The sequence below is a fragment of the Anarhichas minor genome, unplaced genomic scaffold (genome assembly GCF_050575085.1).
Source record: "Anarhichas minor isolate MPS153535 unplaced genomic scaffold, ASM5057508v1 ptg000136l, whole genome shotgun sequence".
NCBI lineage: Eukaryota > Metazoa > Chordata > Actinopteri > Perciformes > Anarhichadidae > Anarhichas > Anarhichas minor.
In genome coordinates this window covers 19,186,721-19,206,463 of record NW_027466582.1, presented here as the reverse complement: position 1 = coordinate 19,206,463, position 19,743 = coordinate 19,186,721, and the positions used below count along the sequence as shown (strand labels likewise).

The window sequence follows — 19,743 nt, the reverse complement described above, 5'->3', positions numbered from 1 at the left end:
GTACATTACACTACATTACATTACAGTCATTAGCAGACGCTTTTATCCAAAGTGACTTACAATAAGTGTATTCAACATCGGTTTTCAAGAGAACTACTAGTCACCAGAAGTCACAAGTGCATCTCCTTTTTCAAACACGCATCTAAGAGCATAAACCAGAGCAAACGTACAGTTCAGAAACAAACAAATACAATAAGTGCCACAAACTAATACGAATACAATAAGTGCAGCAAACTAGTACGAATACAATAAGTGCTAAGTGGAAGGCTCAGGGTAGGCCTGACATCAGTGGGGAGTTCATTCCACCACTGTGGGGCCAGGACAGAAAACAGCCGTGATCGGGTCGATCGGCCGCAGGGACCTCTGAGCGACGGGGCAACCAATCGCCCCGAGGCAGCAGAGCAGGTGTGACTTACACAGAACTGGACCAAACACTTGATAAGAACACAAAGCGTTCTGATGGACCAGCACAGGACAAGAAGGAGAACCTATGATCTCGTCAGCAGGACAGACATTGACTTTAAGAGCTCGACTCATTAGATTCATTGAGACTGAGACTGACCCGTCAGAAGGGTAACAGCAGCACAGAGAGGGCCCAACACTGTAGAGAGCTTTAGACAGCCGAGGTCACAGATAAGAAGTTTGAAACATGACGTCAGAAGAGAGCGTTGGTGAATAAACACTTTTGCCTTCAGACGTCTTCAAATAACTGGCTGTTTGTTTACCAGCAGCCCCGCTGAGGACGTGTCCAACAGACACAGGGTCACCCATGTGTCCCATTGTACATGGAAGGTTGGACTGGTTCATATGAACACATATCAATAAACACACAATAAACACATGAGCATTGGAGCAAGGTAGCTTTGGTGATTGTTTTGGAAAGAATTCAGAGGTTGAGTTTGATGATATTTACTGAAAGGTAATCAAGATATCAATAGTTTGATAAGATATTATATACTTTAGAATATGACTCCTCACAGATAATAACTAAACAATGAGCTATAGCATCTCTGTTGTAGAAGTACCAGTAAAAGTACTGCATTCAAAAGTTTACTTCAGTTAAAGTACAAAAGTACTAACATCAAAATATACTTTAAGAACGAAAAGTAAAAGCAAACATTACACAGAAGAGCTTATTTCAGAATAAGAATTATATTATTGAATTATAATTATGAACGCATCAATATGTACATTGCTTTAATGTTGCAGTTGTTTTACTTTATATAGTGCTAAGTAGCAAAGGATCAATAAAGTCTACATCTTTATTGATTTGTTGATTATATTCATTATTATTACTCTGAATCTGTAAAGTAACTAAAGGGGTGTAGAAGGGGCCGTTTTCAACACTGTTAATGAATGATGAATATTACGTCTCTGTGTCACTTTATTCTGCACATTTCCTGCTTTTCAATAAAGACAACTTTGCATATGAAGTGTGTTTGCTTCAGACTCTATAGAAACTTCACTTTGAGTGTTTAGTGTGAGTCAACCCCCAACGACATTTGTTGGAACTTAAATCACAGCGTTTGTGTTGCATTTTATGGCTATTAAACACATGTATTACCCATGTCTGCCATTGGACATGGAAGGTTTGACTGCTCCGAAAAGACAAGATTTAAAATATTAAGACATTTAGTTTTGTCCAGATTGTTCAACTGCAACTTTTTGTTGAGCTGGAAACGATTAAATAGAAACAAAAAAGACACATGAGCCGTGGAACAAGGAAGCTTTTGTGATTGTTTGGCAAGAGTTTAGAGGTGGAGTTTGATGATATTAATTAAAGGTTATCAAGATACCACTCTGGTTTGACAATATGTCACTTTCTTTGGAATATGACTCATGACAGGAAAGACTTGCACAATGGGAAAGAGCATCTCTCTATATAAAGGCAGCTGACCTGCAGTGAGTACAACAGAATCCAGAGGACCAGCTGACTTCTTCCTGCCGCTCTATCACTGACTGTCAGCAGACACGTAAGTCTTCAAGAATGTCATGTTTTATGGTTGTGGAACATAAAGTTTTCTATTTCAGATCTTAATTGATTATATTCACTGTGATTAGTGTAAATGGTGGCAGTGTGCATGCACATTTAAAAAGTAATTTATGTTAGATGTCATTATGGTGATCCATATTTCAGCACTGATATTGTAATTTGTAGTGATGATATTGGCGCTCACCTGAAGACGCACAGTCATGCTGCTAACTGTTTACTCATGATGTGTCTTTCTTTAATGCAGTTACCCACCATGACCACCTACATCTCACAACTTGATGTGTCCCTCAATGATGGAGAGGAGCAAAATCTCAGAGGCAAGGGCTTCAAGCAGCTCCGAGGTAATCTGAACAAAGGAGCAGGTGGAAATGAAATCTATCTTTGGTACAAAGAGGGGTCAAAAGCAATCACTAAGCTTCAAGTTACATTCAACGATGACATGACTGCTGGATTGATCAGTGCAGGGTACAAAAAGATCTATAAAGATCTCAATGCTGGAGCAGGAGGTAGTAGCATCTACCTTTGGTCCTACCAAGGGTCTGGAGAGTTTGATACTCCCATAGTGGACATTGATGTCACTACAGATGCAAACAATGAAGCTGCAAAGTTTGGCTTCGACTGGGAGAGACTGGCCTGTGATCTGAACCGCGAGACCGGAGGGGCCTGGATCCACATCTGGGTGAAGAGAGAGAAACAAAACTACATCTGCGACATCACTGCCACCGATTCCTACGGATCAGACGCCGACCTGTTTGGAACCGGTTACATCCGTGTGGATGAAAATACTAACAAGGGAACAGGAGGATCCAAGGTCTTCATCTGGTACCGTCAGACCACCGACCCCAAGCGTGCCCTCGCTGATCTGAAAGTCTCCATCAGTGACAAGGAGTCTCGTGAATATCAGGACCAAAGATACAGTATTGTGAATGTCAACCTCAACGATGAATCCTGTGGTAACCCAGTGTACCTGTGGTACAAGAAGGAGGAATCCAGCGATCCCATTAAGACCATCGCCCTGCTTCTCAACACAGCTTTGGCTGATGACTACAGGAAGGCTGGTCTCACTGTAATCGAGAAAAATCTCAACGCAGGTGATTGTTGCCACACTCAGTACCTGTGTGTGTATCAGTGAAAGCAAAAAGCCCTCTTCATGGTAGCAGAGCTGAGAATTCCCAACACTCACTGAAGTGGAAAGAAAAGTCCAGCAATGCAGTTAAATCTTTTTGGTGATGGACTCTTTCACTTTTTTTCTCTTTTTCACTATATAACAATGTGATTATTATATTACTGTAATACTACTGGTAATATCAGAAAGTATCAATCGTATATGATTTCTACTGTTAAACCTGATGTCAATGAAATGAATCAAACTATTTCACATTGTTTTTTAACACTGTTAATGAATGATGAATATTAAGTCTCTGTGTCACTTTATTCTGCACATTTCCTGCTTTTCAATAAAGACAACTTTGCATATGAAGTGTGTTTGCTTCAGACTCTATAGAAACTTCACTTTGAGTGTTTTCATGTGTTTTCATCACCTTTCATCACCTACTCAGATCTCTGACTCTAGTCAAGTCAAAGGTGCAGCACCACAGTACATAAATACAAGTTAAAGTCCTACATTACTTATTATTGGTTATAATTAATAATGCATGACAATGTACATTGCTTTAATAATGCAGTTTTTTACTATATTTACTGCCAGGTAGCAAGGGATCAATAAAGTCTACATCGTCCATTATTTGTTGATAATATTTATTTTTAGTACTCTGAATCTGTAAAGAAACTAAATATCAAGTAAGTGTAGAAGAGTAAAAAGTACAATATTGGCCTCTGAAATGTAGTAAAGTAGTACAAGGCAAGGCAGGTTTATTTGTATAGCACATTTCAACAACAAGGTAATTCAAAGTGCTTCACATAAAACCATTAAAAGCATCAAAACATAAGGCAAAAGAAAAGGAGATTTAAAAACAATTAAGAACATTCATTGAAACACTAAAAACAGTCATTAAAACACTAAGATATGTAAGATATAGTGTAAGTGTAAGAAATAAAATACAGTAGTAAAATGCAGAAATGCAGGAAAGTGATTAATATCCTTGAATATGGTTCAATTAAAGGCAGCAAACAGAAAAGTCTTCCATCTTGATTTAAAGGAGCTGAGGGTCTCAGCAGACCTGCAGCTCTCTGGGACTTTGTTCCAGATATGTGGAGCAGAACAACTGAACGCTGCTTCTCCATGTTTAGTTCTGACTTTACAAGAAAGTAAAGTCTAGGAACCTCAACATTGTACAGAAGTACTTGACTGAATGTATTTAGTTACATTTCACCACTGTGGACTCAAGCTGCTCTATTGGACAAAGTCATTATTAGTGTTTTCTGATAACAGAGACTTCACACAATGTCGGTCATCTCATGTCAATCACTTATATTTCTGCAGAGTAAGAGTAAAATTGCAAGATTACATTTTTTTTTAAAGAATATACAATTTGGCAGAGGTAGGGCAAATCCTTGCCTCTGATTGGCTCTCGGCATACATGTGATCACTTCAAGTTGTTCTTGCTTCTTATTCTTCACACTGAGCCAGTTGGCTCTTCAGAGCATTCTTTGGTGAAGTTATTCATTCATGTACAAGTTTTTCTTTCCAAGTTTGGTTGTATTGGTTTGTGAGGAGGAAGATGCATTTGTGCTTTCTATGAAATCAAATATGTAAATGTTTTATGTGTATCATGAAACATGCTTTAGAGTTCAGTATTGAGATCAATTTCTCTCCAAATTTTCCGTGTCAGACACACACACACGCACGCACGCACGCTGGCACGCACGCACGCACGCACGCACGCACGCACACACACACACACACACACACACACACACACACACACACACACATGAACTAACATTCTTCAGTCCTCAGTGTCCCATGTTAGTGAACTGTCTTCTCCACAGGGAGCAGCTAACTACAGTACAGCTACTCTAACTGCAGTAACAACAGATTGATACTGGATATGCATTCATGCATCATCCTCTTCAACAGCACTCTCTCATAAATAACCATAAACTGATGCAACACCATGTATGTGATGTTTCCCCAGAAGCTGAAGCAGACTCGGTCACACTGAAGCTGCATTCTCCAGGACAATAAAGAAGTTCCTCCAGCACTTGAACTGAGATCATGAGCTAAATGATTGCTGTATGTTTTATTTATTTATATATCTGTTGTTTATTGGTTGAATAAATAGCTCTGGATAGATGACTACTTCTTGTGTGATAGTCTAAATAGCATAATATTAAAGGTGCAAGATAAGGGATTGGCAGCAGATCGATTGCCTCTCAACAGATCTCAACATGGCGACGGCAAGTCTGCATGAACATGGACTAAAGGTGTTGGGAGTTGTAGGAAATTTGGGTTTAGAAGTGTTTTAAGAAATCATAATAGAAGTGTTTAATGATTCATAATTAAGAAATCATAATTATAAGTGTTTTGAAATACATAATTAGAAGATTCATAATTGAAGAAGTGATTTGTAGTTAGAAGTGTATCTTAGTAGAATTTGTAGCACCTTTATATTTGCTTGTGAAACTTGTGAAGGTTTTTGCCAAAAGTTGCAAATCCTAATCTTTATATAGAATGTTTACCATAGAAGTGTTAAGCCATAAAAGACAGTCATTGAATGTATTAAACTGTGAAGAATAGCCAAGGGAAAGTCAGACTTCTAGACAGACATTTGCAGGTTGTACCCGCGCGAGGGTTTTCGGAAGCCTGACGCCAGGAGGAGGCAACCGAAATTAGCCAATAGGAATTAAGATGGACAAAAGGGAGGGGATTTCAAACTGTAAGAGGAAGTGCTGGAAAGGAATTCACTCTCTTTCTTCTCGGCTCTCAGCCCGGAAACATCTGTGTTTCCGGGCTGAGTCGCGAGTGAATAGCTTTTCCGCGCAGATCATATTATTATATATTTTGTTAGTAGTGTACTTCATTCTGTAATTGTATTAGCTTCAGTAGGATTAAATACTTTTAATTGTAGACCAGTTTATGGTAGATTTATTAAGAAGCAACTCTACTGTAAAACAACAGTGGAGCGTGCTCTCCGGCCTTCTCTTGGTGGGGAAGATTTCAGCCCCCACAGAGTAGAACCTCTCGGAACTGTGGAAGACCGCACGTCTCTCGCTGCTGCGTGCCAAAAAGTCAGCTGGATCCGGTTTATAATCAAAAATGTATTTAATAATTACAGAGGCTAAACAGTTACAACCTGAATTACACTATCGATAGAAAACAAATATATAAATTCCATGAAATGTGAGATCCAATCCGAGCCACCCAGGAGACTGGTATGCCTCCTGGGTGGCCAGCAGAAGATCTGAAACCCGCCAGAGCTTTAGACCCTTTTGTCCCCTCAAAGTTACATCTCTCAGCTCATCGATCAGCTCATTGATTGGCTGAAGTCCAACAAGCCCCTCCTTGGCTCTTGACCTGTTGAGACCTCTTAGGCCATGTCCATACTACTCTGTTTACGTTTGGAAACACATGTTTTGCTACGTTTACACTGAGCGGCCACACTACGCCGGAGTTTTGGAGCACCCGAAACGGAGGAGTTTGAAAACACCCCCGAGATTGGAGGTGTTTGAAAACTCCGGGGTTGCGTTTGAGTGTGGACGGTCGGAAACTGATGTGTTTAGAAAAAATGACATTTGCATGCTCGTATTTATCCCTCTTCTCTTGCCGTAGTTAGTGCCTCGTTGTTTTTAGATTCTAATGAGAAGACACGCTGCACTAACGTTTTACTTCTTCCGTTTGGTAGCCTTGAGAGACCTTAGTCTGTAAGTATGTATTTATGAAGCATGAAAAGATGTACGGAGATATATTCTATTCGCTCTTTTAGTATAGCATTTGTGTTGTATTAAATGCTAATCGCGGTTCGCATTTCTCCATTGGCGGTAATGTTAAAATTAGCTTAGAAGCTAGCTAGTCGGACATGTTACATGATGGCTAAGCAAGAGCAGAATAGAGTGAGAGACGTGTGTTGACCACATTTATGGACCCATAATCTAGTAAACGTTTACGTGTAAGTGTTGATTTTAAAGTAAGTTTGATGTGAGAGAGAGAGAGAGAGAGAGAGAGAGAGAGAGAGAGAGAGAGAGAGAGAGAGAGAGAGAGAGACCCGCAGCGCTGTAACTAAGTCTGAAAAATAAAACTTCTAAAACGTTCCACGAACTGTGTCTGTTTGAGTTTATAGAGGGAGATTTTAGAGGAAGATCTTAAGTATCAAATACAACCTTTCATTATTAAAGACTACTTTATTACTCTGTCGTATTTTTTTTAACTAAGCAACCAATCCACTTCCTGTTTACACCATCACGCGCATGCCCAGTGTACGTTAATGGTCACGTGCTGTCCGTCTTCGAAGGTTGCCGTGTGGATGCAGATCAACTCGAGAATGATGCTGAAACTCCCGTGTGGACGGAGATCGTTTCTATTTGACAAATCTGCTTCCAAATAGAAACGGAGTAGTATGGATGTAGCATAACACCTCACGAAGCTACTTCCCAACCCCCCTTGGCTCTTGGGCTATTGTTCTTCTCCAACACCTCAAGCAGACACTTTCGCCCAACCCCCGCTCCAGCATATTCCTCAAACCTGATCACACAGACACTCAAACACATTTATTGGTCTAAACTTCCATAAGTAAACACATTGTAACATATAATATCCATAATTAGGAGCTTCAAAACTTAAATTCCTCACAAAGCATGCAGGGCGGCCCGGCTATGTCCACAAAACAAGGAGAAGCCCGGATACCAACACACATACAGAGGGAGAGCGACTTCATTCTCAATAGTTGTTTACTGCTCCATTAATGTTCAGAATATCATAAAGAGAACCTTTAAAGCAGTGGTTCTCAAACTGTGGGCCGCGCCCCTCTAGTTGGGCGCGGCGGTATTGCAGGTGGGGCGCAGGGGGAAATGCAGAATTTTTTTATTTCAAGAACTTTATTCTTACCTGCAAACTTGTCGCTTTTCGGCGAAATTCGCTGTTTTGAATCAAAATATATCATCCACGTGAATCGTGTAGATCCGTAGAGGGTTTTTTTTTGGGGGGGGGGGGTCAACTGGCCAGCCAGCGTTTCTCAAATTGGAGTGAGACGAGGAGAAAAGGTGATGTCGTGATCTTCACAATAAAACATCTCTGATGTGACGTGTCGAGTCTTGGCCAATCAGCGTTAAGATGTCTACACCGTCTTTCCCTCCGTTACAGTTTAAGTTACGTTATGTCCCGTTACCGTTCATACTTGCTGGGTTAAGTTAACGTCCACTGCATGCGGAACTTCGTGGACTGTTAACGTTCGTCATTATCACGATTTAGGAGGAAAAAACGTAACGTGATGAAACATGAAGCCCCCCCGTGTTCCGGTTCAGTTCACGCGGTCACTCGTTAACGTTAAACCACCGGCGGATCTGGTTGCAGGTTGTTTGTTTTAACTCAAAGTAGAATGAAAGGCCCAGATACTGATGAGATGATGAGGTCAAAGAGCTCCAGGGAGAGGAGTCTGTTTGTGTAGCGCAGCTTGACGCAGGGCTGAGCTGTGAGTGGAGCTGGGCCTGGATAAAGGTGGAGGTGGGCCTGGATAAAGGTGGAGCTGGGCCTGGATAAAGGTGGAGCTGGGCCTGGATAAAGGTGGAGGTGGGCCTGGATAAAGGTGGAGCTGCGCCTGGATAAAGGTGGAGGTGGGCCTGGATAAAGGTGGAGCTGGGCCTGGATAAAGGTGGAGGTGGGCCTGGATAAAGGTGGAGGTGGGCCTGGATAAAGGTGGAGCTGGGCCTGGATAAAGGTGGAGGTGGGCCTGGATAAAGGTGGAGCTGGGCCTGGATAAAGGTGGAGCTGGGCCTGGATAAAGGTGGAGGTGGGCCTGGATAAAGGTGGAGCTGGGCCTGGATAAAGGTGGAGGTGGGCCTGGATAAAGGTGGAGCTGGGCCTGGATAAAGGTGGAGGTTCTAAACAGACGTGAGTACAGCTTCCTGCTGTCACAGTGTTTTAAATACATTGATAAGGCAGGTATGCTAAATGCAGCCTCTGCTCCAAGGAGATAAAGTACAGCAACAAGGGCTCACATGTCCTCTCATCACACTGTACACACTGTTCACTGTGATGACCACAGCCAGTGTACTAACAGTCCCAACAGTCCCACGTGTTGTTAAATCACAGCTATTTTACTTTTAGAATGCTACATTTTAAAGCTCATATTTAAAATAAAATGCTCCAGATATGTGTGACACATATCTGGAGCATTTTGTTTTGTTTTGCACAGATTGCACGTTATTGTTGTTTTGAAAAGATATGCAGTGTAAAACTCAGTAAAACTCTTTATTGCCAAATATTTGAACTTGTTTTGTTTAGTTTTTCACAGGTTGCACTTTATTGTTATTATCTTAGAAAGATATTCAGTGCAAAACAGGTTAATTGCAGCCACAATAAGCTATTTTTTGTGGGCGGTGGGGCATGAACATTTTTCTTCCTCCAAAGTGGGGCGTGACAGAAAAAGTTTGAGAACCACTGCCATAGGCCCTATATATATATTCTAAACATTTTTTGTAATTATTGATGTTTTGAGGGATATTTCAACAAGTGTAATCCTTTTATACAGGCGACAAGCGCTTTCAAGGGCGGCCATCCTCTAGGCATCCAACTTGAGGAAGATGATGGACATCTCATTCTGAAGTATATGGTAAGTCAATGTAACCAGCCACATGTACTGTTTTGTATTACAGAAAATGTTTTAAGATCCTAATATCACTAATAGTTATAACAAGTCATTGCGACAGCCCACAAAGAACTCAGTTCACACCTGTTGAATAGGTATAGAACATGTCTGTGATTTTGAGAAAGGAAAACAATGCTGAACTTTTTTGCTTTAACTTGTCATTGTGAAGTAAATGTTGATTGCTCAGTGTAAGGGCTATAGAAAAATGACACCACGTTCCTTTTGTCTTCCCCAGCATCGTCTGCTGTTCAAGTTCAAATGTGTCAGAAATAAAGTGATGGGATTTACTAGGTTACATGTGTCACACATCAGTCATGTGAATTAGTAGAGAGTGGGAACCTCCACACCATAGAGAGATGTACAGACTACTAGCAGTGTTTTAAATAATGAAGCACATTGTATTCATATGTGAATAAGGTCTATTAATTCCTAATAGGCAGGGAGAGATCTTCCAACTGTATATTAATGTGTTCCATTGATTCTCTCATATACAGCAGGCCTTGGCTGGCAGCACAGTGATGGTTTCAAAGAGGGCCTTCCTGCGGCTTAATCGATCATGACCCTTTTTTTCCAGGAGCTGGCTGCTCTGGTGTTCACAAAGGAGGTCCTTGCACTGTCCACCCTGACTGGGAAGTCTGGGAAAGTGGGACCTCCTAAAAGACAACTGGACGTTGCCAAAGTGCAGGCCATAACAGGTAGGTAATTGTCTTGACTCGTATGTAGACAATTTAAAGCTTCTGTGATTTATAAAGCAGCAGGATCACATGTTCAACACACCACCCGTGATGAAATATATGTTTGACCTGCACTGGTAGGAATATTGGCATATCATATTGATATAGTTCCTCAATATTAATCCTGATTTACTGTTCAAAAAATAATATTGGTTCAACAGGATTTCCTGTGTGGTCAAAATAGAAGAAACTGTTGTATGAATATGCTGTGTGACATCATTTCTCGTCTCTTCTCTTAACAGATGCTGTTATTCAAGAGTTTCCGCAGACGAGAGCCTCGGACGTGCGAGCAGCCATCAGACGGAAGTCTAACAACGAGCAGTTCCATATTAACTTAAATCAGAATTTTTTTGCTCTCTGTTAAGTATATTTTTGTTATATTTCTCGAAAATGCACTACATTACATATATTTGAAAGTGTGTTTAAAGATTTAATTTGCAAATTGTTAGACGTACAATGTTAGTATATTTTATATATTTGCAAATAGTAAAATTATTGGCAATGTATTTGCAATGTACTATTATATATATATATAATATATTAAGAATATATTTGAAATTCAATAAATGTTTTTGAACTTTTTATTATTGTTTAATCTTATTGTTCAAAACAAGATCAATTACATCAGATATTGTTAATATTTGTGGTTACACTTATCACAATGTGTTTTCTGTGCATGCATTACACTAGCAAACTTAGTTTTTCCTTTACTACTTTATTGACTTGAAAGCGAAATAAGTACCACATAAAATTCCAAACTTTTTATTTAAAGGAGACGCGTCATACTGCCTGTATAGAATCACAAGCACCTGCTGCCTGGAAGGGGATCTGATCATTTAAACCACTATGAAGGCCAACACAGTGTACTCAGGCAAAATGTGACCTTTGACCTTCGTGATAATAGAGCAAATGAATCCAATTTACAACGAAAGAGGAAACTAATATTGTATCTCACTAGAAACATTCCTTTTTCCTACAAAATTGCATTCCAATATCATTAAACTGCAATTTCAATTACATTTCGAGGGACATGTTTTTCTCTCATATCGCGGTCGCAGTTTTCAACAGTTTTCAACAGTTTTCAACAGTTTTCAACAGCCCTCCTCCCACAGCAGTCTTCTGCAGACCAGTGTTATTGGATGGGAACTTAATTTTACGAGACAGTGTCATGCTGGTGTGGCCAACATGCTAAATAGCTGGTAGTCTGTTGCATTGGTTCCCAACTCAATTCATCCTGACGGTCTGCATCCGCCTACAGCTCCAGAGATCAATCTGAGGGGTCACGAGACCGGTAACATGGCAGCAAAGAAGAAAAGAGAACCAATTAATCTGGTTTTTGCTCTTGTCTTTTGAGATTAGGGAAAACAAATGAAAACATTCTAAAGTCAAACTCTCTGTAACTCAATGGCATTAAAACTGAAGTCATTTTATTTGGACTACAGCATTTAACTCACATATGGGTCCAACCTGAAAGCTCTTCTTAACAAGAAGAAAGCAGCTTTCAGGTCTGGGGACAGGGACGAGCTCAGGAGAGTCCAGCGCGACCTGAAGTTGATGATCAGAGAGTGCAAGGACACCTACAGGAGGAAGCTGGAGGCCAAACTCCAGCAGAACAACGGGAAGGAGGTGTGGACGGGGATGAAGCAGATTACCGGCTTCAAGGTTGGAGGCAGACAACCAGGGGGCTCCCTGGAGAGGGCAAACAAGCTAAACTCTTTCTTCAATTTAGGTTTAGCTCAGAGCCCTCATCTATGTCCTCCACACACCACACCTCCCAAACACCACCACCTCCCCCTCTGTCCCCCCTGGTGAGCTGCATGGACACAGAGCCCTCAACATCAAAGGGCTCTTCCACCCTCCCCGCCCTCTCTGTGACGACTGGCCAGGTTAGGAGACAGCTGGAGAGACTCCACCAAGGCAAGGCTGCTGGACCTGATGGCATCAGCCCCAGGGTCCTGAAGACCTGCGCCAGCCAGCTGTCTGTTGTCCTGCAACACCTATTCAACCTGAGCCTGAAGCAGGAGGAAGTCCCGGTGCTGTGGAAGACGTCGTGCCTGGTTCCTGTACCAAAGAAGACGACACCATCTGGCCTCAATAACTACCGACCAGTTGCCCTCACATCTCATGTGATGAAGGTGCTGGAGAGGCTGGTCTTGGCCCACCTCCGACCGCAGGTGAAATCCTCACTGGACCCTCTGCAATTTGCATACCAGCCTCATGTGGGAGTGGACGACGCCATCATCTACCTGCTGCAACGAGCTCAGTCGCACCTGGATGGATCCGGTGGCTCTGTGAGAATCACTTTCTTTGATTTCTCCAGTGTATTCAACACCATCCAACCAGTGCTGCTGAGTGAGAAGCTCCGTGTGGTGGGGGTTAACGCGTCCACTGTCTCCTGGATCACTGACTACCTCACAGGCAGACCACAGTTTGTCCGACTAGGCCGTGTGCTGTCTGATACGGTGGTCAGTGATACTGGAGCCCCACAGGGAACTGTCCTGTCTCCCTTCCTGCTCACCTTGTACACCACTGACTTCCAGTACAACTCAGGGTCATGCCATCTGCAGAAGTTCTCTGATGACTCTGCAGTGGTCGGGTGTATAAGGAACAGACGGGAGGAGGAGTACAGGGCAGTAGTGGATGATTTTGTGGAGTGGGCCGGTAGAAATCACCTGCGTCTGAACGTGGCCAAGACCAGAGAGATGGTGGTCGACTTCAGGAGGAAGACGACGGCTCCACAACCGCTGAGAGTTCTGGGAGAGGATGTGGACATGGTGGAGGAGTACAAGTTCCTGGGTTTCTCCATCGACAGCAGACTGAACTGGCAGACCAACATCAACGCTGTGTACAAGAAGGGGATGAGTCGACTCTTCTTCTTGAGGAAACTTCGATCCTTCAACGTGTGCAGCAAGATGCTGGAGATGTTCTACCAGTCTGTTGTGGCCAGTGCACTGTACTTCGCCGTAGTCTGCTGGGGGAGCAGCATTGGAGCCGGAGACACCAACAGACTTAACAAACTTGTTAAGAAGGCCGGCTCCATCATTGGCTGCAAACAAGACTATCTGGAAGAGATGGTGGAGAGGAGGACACTGAAGAACTTATTATCCATATTGGATAACGCGGACCACCCTCTCCACTACCTACTGCAGGGACAGCGGAGCACTTTCTCCAACAGACTGATCCAGCTCCGCTGTCACAAGGACCGATACAGGAAAACATTCCTGCTCTCTGCAATAACACTTTACAATAAATCACCTCTGGCCAGATCATCCTCCACATAACTACACACTGCTTCACTGTTGTTTGCTGGGGTTGATTTTTGCACTACTGTTATTCACCTAGTTAGTTCATTTAACACTATTCTATTTCATTGTATATATTGTGCATTTTTTAATACTTAAAAAAAATATTTTTGGTTACTCTGTTACTATGCTTCTTGGTGTGTCTTGCTGCTATGTTGAGTTCTTAAATGACACAAATATAACATGTAAATACATGATGTATACAACTAATGCAAATTAACCATAAACATCAACTATCAGATGAAATAATCAGCATTAAATACATCTGTATCAATAACCTAAAGGCACAGGTAAATATGACTAAATCTATGGTTTAAATACACTTATACTGTCATCTACTGGTAAAAATGGCAAACACTTTGACTTTGCATCTACTTCACGTTCACTAAATCAACAGCACAATACGGTGGAAAAATAAATATCAGTGCTCTGTGAACACGAAAATGACTTTGATTAAACTATATCACGAACTGTATTGCATCAAACAATGCACCGATTAATCGAAAACTTAATTATTGCTGTGTACATAGATAAATGAATATTAAACAGCATGTAGTCAACTACTGATGCTAACGCACTCCCATCGGCCCAGATTAATTAATTAATTAATGTATTAATTTCTTGCTTACGGTCATTATATCGTCTTCACTTTTATTTTGAAATATTCTTCTTTCCGGGTTACCTGTTGTGCTCTGCGTCTCGTTTTAAAGGAAAAAACAAAAAAGGGCTTTGCAAAAACGAAATACGGCTCGTTATTTGACTTTGGTTTTTCCGTTTTTGGTTTGAAACGAAAAACAAGAATACCATGGTGTTTCCGTATTTTCGACTGACCGGTAAAACAGATGACTAAAACGTACACGGACCTTATTTGACTTTGGTTCTTGGTTTTTCCGTTTTTGAATTCAGAACCAAAAACGGAAATACGACCGTCCATTTCCGTTTTCCCGTTCTTGGTTTGAAACGAAAAACGAGAATACCATGGTACTGTGGTACCATGGTATCTGTTTTACCGTTAATTCGGAAAAAACAAAATACCATGGTATTCTCGTTTTTCGTTTCAAACCAAGAACGGGAAAACCAAAGTCAAATAACGAGCCGTATTGGTCCGTGTACGTTTTAGTCATCTGTTTTACCGTTAATTCGGAAAAACCAAAATACGGAAATACCATGGTATTCTCGTTTTTCGTTTCAAACCAAAAACGGAAAAACCAAAGTCAAATAACGAGCCGTATTTCGTTTTTGCAAATCCCTTTTTTGTTTTTTCCTTTAAAACGAGACGCAGAGCACAACAGGTAACCCGGAAAGAAGAATATTTCAAAATAAAAGTGAAGACGATATAATGACCGTAAGCAAGAAATTAATACATTAATTAATTAATTAATCTGGGCCGATGGGAGTGCGTTAGCATCAGTAGTTGACTACATGCTGTTTAATATTCATTTATCTATTTACACAGCAATAATTAAGTTTTCGATTAATCGGTGCATTGATGTTTGATGCAATACAGTTCGTGCACTGCTGTCTGTCCACAGGTCTCAGTTTTCGGTAAGTAAGCAATTTATAACCATATGTGTGTTGTATTTGTTCTAAAACAGAGTTTTCCTTACACTTTAAAACAGTGTTTGATCGAAAAAATCATTTAGCTGACTATCAATTTTGTGTTTGCTACTTTAGCTAACGCCACAACAGCTAGCTTAGTTGTGTAGTAACATAATGTGAAGGTGACATGTATGTTAACATTAAGCTAACATGATATTGCTCTCAAGTGTTGCTCTTGGTGAATTCAATTTTAGTAGCTTTTAGACTGTTTTAGTAGCGTGTGGACTTCACAAACATGCAAATGTTAATGGAATATTTAATGAGTTGTAGACTGGCCATGCTGATTGCCAACTGTATATTCCTGACTGGTTGCAAGTGTGCTTTCAAATATTTTTAGTGTGGTCGAATTAGACAAAGCTAACTGAAATCACGTTAGTAAATGGTGTTGAAGATGCACTTAATAAACAGCAAGGGGTTAATGTTACCGTCCCTCATAATGTAAACTGAACGGCGTGACACCATAACGTTAACGTTGTATTTCAGCAGCAAGCTGCCGTTCAGTCAACACAATGACGCTGAGTCATTACAGAGCAACAGCAGCTCACTTTGTGTAAGTCTAGTCTGAGTTCACCAGAAGCAGGCTTCAGTAAAGTGAAAGTAATCACCAGGTTGTGCTTTATGAGAATAACTATAAGTAAAGGTAGTAGGGTCATGTAAGCAGAACTAAGATAATTCATTATTCCATTAAGAGAATATATAATAAAGTCAGTGTATATTTTAAGGTCACCATAGGTCCTATATATATTCTAAACATTTTTTGTAATTATTGATGTTTTGAGGGATATTTCAACAAGTGTAATCCTTTTATACAGGCGACAAGTGCTTTCAAGGGCGGCCATCCTCTCGGCATCCAACTTGAGGAAGATGATGGACATCTCATTCTGAAGTATATGGTAAGTCAATGTAACCAGCCACATGTACTGTTTTGTATTACAGAAAATGTTTTAAGATCCTAATATCACTAATAGTTATAACAAGTCATTGCGACAGCACAAAGAACTCAGTTCACACCTGTTGAATAGGTATAGAACATGTCTGTGATTTTGAGAAAGGAAAACAATGCTGAACTTTTTTGCTTTAACTTGTCATTGTGAAGTAAATGTTGATTGCTCAGTGTAAGGGCTATAGAAAAATGACACCACGTTCCTTTTGTCTTCCCCAGCATCGTCTGCTGTTCAAGTTCAAATGTGTCAGAAATAAAGTGATGGGATTTACTAGGTTACATGTGTCACACATCAGTCATGTGAATTAGTAGAGAGTGGGAACCTCCACACCATAGAGAGATGTACAGACTACTGGCAGTGTTTTAAATAATGAAGCACATTGTATTCATATGTGAATAAGGTCTATTAATTCCTAATAGGCAGGGAGAGATCTTCCAACTGTATATTAATGTGTTCCATTGATTCTCTCATATACAGCAGGCCTTGGCTGGCAGCACAGTGACGGTTTCAAAGAGGGCCTTTGTTCGGGTTAGATGTTTTCAGGGGAGACCCAGACCGCTGGACTTTCCAGTCGCACCAAAAATGAACTGGATCCGGTTAACAATCAAAAAGTATTTAATAAACAAGAGAAGCTAGAACAGTTGCAAACTGAATTACTCTATCGATATCAATATGTCCCCAGGGCAGAGTTCTCACAAGGCCCACTAAATAGCCCAGCCCAGCTGGTAAACTACCCAGAGTGGTAACGGCGCGAAGTCTTGCAAAAACCCTCTGGAACTAAGCCTATATTTAAAAGTCTCTGTCCGAAAGTTTAAATGTCCAGTATCAGCCTCTGTGATTGGCCGAAATTCAATAGCCCCTCCTGGCTTGGGGCAGTTATCATCTCAGTGTTTGGTTGAAGTCGTCCGGACTCCTCCTCAGGTCCTGGTGGTCAGTTGTCCATCCCTCTGTTCTCTGCTGCACCTCTGTAAAGACTCACTCAAAATGATCTCTTTCTGACCCTCAAAACTATTCATACAGTGTTTTAATACCTTTAGTGACTATACTTCTATGGTTTAATACATTCAATGAGTAAAATACTGTAACATAATATCCTCTACAAGTAAGAATATTGTAAACATAATACATTCCATAAGTAAATATTTTGTGACTTTTTAACCTATTTTGACATTATTATTATTGTGACACTTCTACTCACCACTAGGGGTGCTATTTAATCCTACTTATAATATTTCTAATACTGAAATCCTTAACAAATCCCCCCTAACACACTATTCATAGTGTGTTCATAAAACCCCGGAAGAACACAGTCCCTTTTCCGAACCAGCGTGCATGGAAGTTTCCAACCGCAACAACCGTATCTTACATACTGGCCCGAGGGCATCCTTCCCTAACTAAACAGTCACTAACAACAGTTCAAGTACACATTCATCATCTACACCTAACCGATTGCCCTATGCTTGCCTCACTAAACAGTATCAATCAACCTCTGTATAAGTACACGAATGCAAGGGATGCAGCAGCATCCAGAGAGGACCAGGTGGTGGGGCTGCAGATCGTGGAGGAGGACATGCGTCGAGTTCTGGATCCATCCTGTGAAATGAGGGATAGAGAAGAATTCTGAGAAGCTTTGTCTGCTCCTTTTTCACTTGACAAAAATAATATTTCCTAATACAATGCACCTCTAAATCCCAAATTGACCCTATAAAACAAAAAAACAAACAAAACAAACAAAACAATCTCTCAGAGTCAATTTTCCAAATTGTCAGTATCTCACCGGATGTTTTCAGAAGTCCATCTGGACTCAATCAGGTCCTTCAGGATCCCAGCGAAGATGATCAGGAGCTGCTCTGTTTGGAATGAAAATACAACATGCAGATCCAAACATCCTGCAACTCTTCTAGAATCATATTTAATGCTATTCTGTTCTACCAGGTCATTAAACTAGTCTTATCTACCTGCTCGTGAAGTCCTGCTATGGCGTCACGAGTGAAGTTTACAAAATGTTGCTGGTTATAACATATGTAATTGATCCAATTTACATTTTTATTGATCGACACCCTTCAGGAAAAAACAGATTCTAAATCTGCAGCTATTTGATTTCTGGCTTTAAATTCACCCCCCTTGGTACCCCTATGTCATCTATGTATCGTGGCTATAAAATGAATCTTCCATGGTCCAGTCCACCTTGTTGGTCAGTACCACTTACACCTTTGGACCACATCCACAGCCAACTACCTGGTGAGACAATAGGAGACTGCTTTCTCCTGTCCGCGGATGCCTCTGTGTTCTCCACCTGTGAAAACAAAACTTAACTCATGTTAGTTAGCACCCTAGTCTATCTTATTGGTCAACACCGCATCTGTTGCTGTGGGGGTTTCATGAGGGGAGGTGGTCCTGGATACTGCTGATGTTGTGGTGGGAATGGCGCTCATTGTGGTGGTGCATTGGACTGTCTTCCTCTTCTTTTATGTGGGCAGCCTTTTGCCCAATGACCTTCTTTTCCACATATGTAGCAATTCCATTCATCTACATGTCTTCCACACCCCCCTTGCTGAAGTCCTCTTCCTCTGCCGTATCCACGTCCTCTGCCTCTGGACTGTGGAGGGGGCTGGTCGTACACCACTGTAGGGGCCAGGAATGCTGGATATTGAGGCTTTGAGGCCTCGGTTACTGCCATCTGTTTCTTGCTTATTTCTCTGTCGGCCTCCACTATTTGAATCTTCAGCAGCCGCTGTATCAGTTTTTTCAGATCTTCCTCTCTGCTTGTCTCATCAGTTAGGTGTCTTTGATTGTGATGGTTGAGATATTCTCTCCACATGGCATCTTCCATGTTGCTCAACCCTACTACTCCTTCCAGCGCTGTTTGTACTGGTAGGGGCAGGCCTTTCTGTACAGTATGTCTCCATACAACAGTAGTAGCTTCATGGCTGTCATGTCTTCCTCCTGTGGCCTCATGCCACTCTACTTCCGCTCTTTTTAAATACTGATACATTTCTTCTTCTGGTTTTATTTTCAAACCAGTGAGGGAGTTCATGTTTGGTTTCGTGGGCCAGATGCTTCGTATCGATGCCCAAAAGACTCCTCTGAAGTTGTTGAATGGGGTCTGGTCCGTTCTGGCGGACGTTCCCGTTCTTGCTTCCAGGGCGTTCAATTGAATTGTTCCCTCTGCTTGGATTATCATAGCCCGTATGTCCCCCAATGCCAATTTATCCGCTGCCGTGAGCTTTTCAAAGAGACGGATCCAAGGGCTTGCTCCTCCTCTCAGCGGTGGCAGTGCCTTCTCCAGTGTGTCCATGTCTCGGTGTCCCCATGGCACAAACTCAGTTTGTCCATTGGATTTCACCAGCAGGGGGTACTGTTGGGCTCTGGGCAATGGTGGCATCTCACCTCTTACAGGGCAAAACC

The 19,743-nt window shown here is 41.4% G+C and overlaps 1 long non-coding RNA gene and 1 pseudogene across 1 annotated transcript; one reads left to right on the top strand and one right to left on the bottom strand.

The window, feature by feature from the left end:
* Positions 1-19,743, bottom strand: part of LOC142942008 (saccharopine dehydrogenase-like oxidoreductase) — a 57,017-nt pseudogene that overhangs the window by 18,598 nt on the left and 18,676 nt on the right.
* Positions 14,908-16,234, top strand: LOC142942197 (uncharacterized). The gene is made up of 3 exons (XR_012951569.1): positions 14,908-15,084; positions 15,249-15,337; positions 16,204-16,234. It is a non-coding gene; the product is annotated as an uncharacterized LOC142942197 (long non-coding RNA).